The following is a 4,126-nucleotide window of genomic DNA, read 5'->3' on the forward strand; positions in this document are numbered from 1 at the left end:
CGTCCTGCTCAAGTGCACACACCCTTAACCCTGGGCCCTGCTGCTGGCAAAGAAAGCCAAACCAGGAACAAAGAAAGAAACTAGAATGTTCTTTCCCACCAGGCCCTCAGGTAAGCACCTCAACTTTGCAAGCTAGTTTGTTTGGGAAAGGAGGAGGTGAAAAGGGAAGTGTCAGTTTGCTAGGGCTGGCATAACAAAGTATAAAACACAAACTCAGTGGCTTACACAACAGAAATTTATCGTTTCACAGTTCTGGAGGGCAGAAGTCCACGATCAAGGTACCTGTACCACTGGTTCCTTCTGTGGGTTGCAAGAGGGAATCTGTTCCATGCCTCTCTCCAAGCTTCTGGTGGTTTGCTGGCAAACCTTGGCTTTCCTTGCCGTGGGGATACGTCACCCGATTTCTCCCTTCACGTTTTCTGACAAAAATTCTCTGCTTAGCCAAATTTTAGTCAAGCTCCTGCACCTTCTCCTAGACCCATCTGTGCACTTCCTTGTAAAATCCAGATTTAGCAAAGAACCCCCTACCCTAGATATCTGATCAGGTTCCTCATCCTCCACCATCCCCCAGGTGATGTCTGGTCACCCTGGTCTGTCTTCAGCAAGAACCCTGTTAGGTCCATTTAGCCACAATCTCCCTTCCCCCTGATGTTTGCTCTTAGTAATTTTCCATCCACTGAGCTCACCCTGCTCCTTGGCCGTGCTGAAGCATTGGAGTTGAGCCCCATCTCTCTCCCCCACTGCAAGACCCTGTACCTATCACAATTGTCCTGAATAAAGTCTTCCTTAACATTTTTGGCAAGTATCACTGAATAATTTTTTCTTTAACATCACCCTGTGGGCAGGTCTGTCTTATGTCCAAATTTCCCCTTTTTATGAGGGTGTCAGTCATACAGGATTAGGAGCCCACCTCACTCCAGCTTGACCTCATCTTAACTAATTACCTCTGTGACAACCCTATTTCCAACCCAGGTCACATTCTGAGGTCCTGGGCGTGAGACTTCATCATATGAATTTGGTGGGGGTTGGGGCTGGTAGGGGGTGGGAATTCAACCCCCACAACAGGAGGAAAAAAATCCTCCCGGAACTAACTCTAAATCCTTGGATCCTAAAGACATTAAAAACACTTTCCTGGGCAGGGCCAACCTGCCATATTGTATACACTAAATAAGAAGCCCTATTTTCATCCAGGGTTTTAGAAGCCATCACCTATTATGCAGAATCAATTACGGGAAGGGAGGAGTACATTAAGGGAACTTTTATGATGAGAATTCTTTTTTTCCTAACACTTCACTTCAACTTCAGCGTTTCTCTTTCAGATTTTCCTTTCTATCCAATTATAATATAAGATAGAAATGCAGCAAGTTGGGTGAAAGTGCTCTTTTGGTACCTGCCACTAACCAGAGTGTGAACTTCTCTTTGAACAGCATTTAAATAAAAGCTGTGCTCATTCGTAAAGGAGAGCGAGGTTGAATTAGAGAAGAGGGATGTGACTATTTCTCTGAACAAAGTCTAAGAAGTGAAGGGAGCTGACATTCTGTAGCAGACTGCCTAGGAAAGACATAGTCATCTACTGATGTCATTACTACACATTTTTCCATTTCTCCATCACTCAGTGTGGGATGGGCCAAACATAGAAAGATGCAGTATCTGAATTCTGCAAGAAGTTCCCATGACTAGGGATGGAAAGAACATTTCTCTGGGTACAGAATTCAACATCCTAATTATTAATAGTTGGCAAGGAATAGTGAGGACATTCTCGAGAAAGCCAATTCACATCCAATGCAGAATTCAATTTGGTTTAATATATATCATACTTGTTTAACATGGGGCTAATAAAGAGACTTGAATTTCAGCCTTAGTTATAAAGTCTTCATTCATTCTTTCCCTTATTTACTGTTTATTGGACTCCTATGACATACCAAATGTTGTGAAAGCAATGAGTTAGAAAGTTAGATTTGAGGCCAGGCACAGTGGCTCATGCCTGTAATCCCAGCACTTTGGGAGATCAAGGTGGGAGGATCGCTGGAGGCCAGGAGTTCGAGACCAGCCTGAGAAACATAGCGAGACCCTGTCTCTACAAAAAAAAAGAAAAAAGAAAAATTAGCCAGACATGGTGGTGTGCACCTGTAGTCCTAGCTACTCGGTAAGCAGAGGCAGGAGGATTGCTTGAGCCCAGGAGTTCAAGGCTGCAGGGAGCTATGATGATGCCACTACACTCTAGCCTGGAAGACAGAACAAGACCCTATCTCAAAAAAAAAAAAAAAAAAAGTCAGATTTGATTTGACATGTTCTTTCCCTCATGGAGCTCTGTAACCTCAAACAAGTAGTTTCCAGGTGTTAATTTCTTGGTCAGTAATACAAAAACAGAAAATTGAATTTCCCTAAACAATTTGATTCAACCAACATCTACCCAACCCTGAGCTTGATGCCAGATCGTGTGTTCAAGGCAAGAAGGGGGATGGGATCTAAGGGTGAGTTAGATGGAGCCCTTGCCTTGGAGAAAGTGAAACAGGGCGGGGAAGCAGAGGTGGAAATGACCGAGATCAGTGGTCAAAAGAGTCACAGGCGCCAAGCAAAGGAGGGATTTATCCTGAGGGCTGTGCAAGACCGGGAAAGACCACAAGGGAGTGATGTGCACCATTTACACTGGGCCTTGAAGGAAGAACTTCTCTGGTAAAGAACTGAGGAAGGACAGTCCAGGTCAAATGTACATTGCGGGCAAAGATCCAGGGCATGAAAACACCATGCGCTTAACAAGTGCAGCGCCCCTCAGAGACACAGCTCCTCTCTCCACTCTCATTCATCCTATACTCAGGGACCCACAAGTGCAGCGCAGAAGAGAGTCAGGAAACAGCTGGCTCCAAGAGCCATCAGAACTATTCAGACGAGTCAATAACGAGAAACTAAAATATTGACATGGGTCAACAGTAGTGACAAAGAGTGTGTCATCTAAAGGGGACAGCTGCTGCTCAGCTCAGCTTGATTGTTGCCTTGAAGGAAAGTCACAGCAGCCAGATTTGGGGGATTTTTCAGGGAAGCTAGAAATATCTAGACACCCCTATACATAAATGTATATACATACACACATACATACATTCTATGTTCATAGAGAGAGAGGATAAGTAACTTGCATAAGGACCAGACTAGTTGGCGGAGAGGCTGTTAGGTAGATATCGAGGGATTGTGTGTCTCCTAGGGACGAAAATGGGTGCTGTTGCCCCCACTGTGGTCCTGCCCCACCCTAATTGTCCATACCTGGGGAGGAGGGAATACCCTATGAATCTGTCAATCAGAACTTGGTGTGCCAGCTGTAAAAGAATGCAGAAGACTCTCTAGCCCACGGGCCAAGCAGCATGGGTACCATAGAGTCCAGAAAGTGACCTAGAACCCACATGCGTAGTTAAGGCTCAGGTTATGTGACACTCAACTGTCCAATCAAAGTGGTTCCATGGTGACCTCTGAGACACGAGGGAGATCCCTATGCAGGCACTATAAAATAAGATGCAGATCATAGCCAACCTCTCTCTCTTTGCCTTTCCTTTGGCTCTCACTTTGCTGCGACAATGGGTCCAGTAATCATCTGTGGCGTATGTACCATGCTCTGTAAACCTATATCTTGCTCTTGCCCTATAATCCTATCTCTCTCTCCTCAATAAACCTCATGTTTGTACTTGCCTTACTTTGGCGGGTCTGGTCATTCTTCAGCCGTGAGTGTGCCAAGAACAGACATTTTCAGACTAAAACCTGACAAGGCCAGCTTCAACCTTGAACTGTCGGACCCCAGAGCTGGGCTTCTAGAAGGGCCAAGTGGGGAAAAGGGAAGTCACTCAGGCTATGGAGCTGGGAGTTCTGGAGGGGAGAGGAACAGAAGCTGGGAAAACACAAACAATGAAAGGAGTCTGTAATCTAGGGATAGACATTGCAGCAGAATATTTCTTTAAATGATCAGGAAAGTCAAAACACACACGCAGGCTGGGCGCGGTGGCTCACGCCTGTAATCCTAGCACTCTGGGAGGCCAAGGCAGGCAGATGGCTCAAGGTCAGGAGTTCAAGACCAGCCTGAGCAAGAGTGAGACGCCGTCTCTACTAAAAATAGAAATTATCTGGACAACTAAAAATATAT

Source organism: Propithecus coquereli, unplaced genomic scaffold, assembly GCF_000956105.1.
Source record: "Propithecus coquereli isolate 6110/MARCELLA unplaced genomic scaffold, Pcoq_1.0 Scaffold70, whole genome shotgun sequence".
In the NCBI taxonomy this organism is placed as follows: Eukaryota; Metazoa; Chordata; class Mammalia; order Primates; family Indriidae; genus Propithecus; species Propithecus coquereli.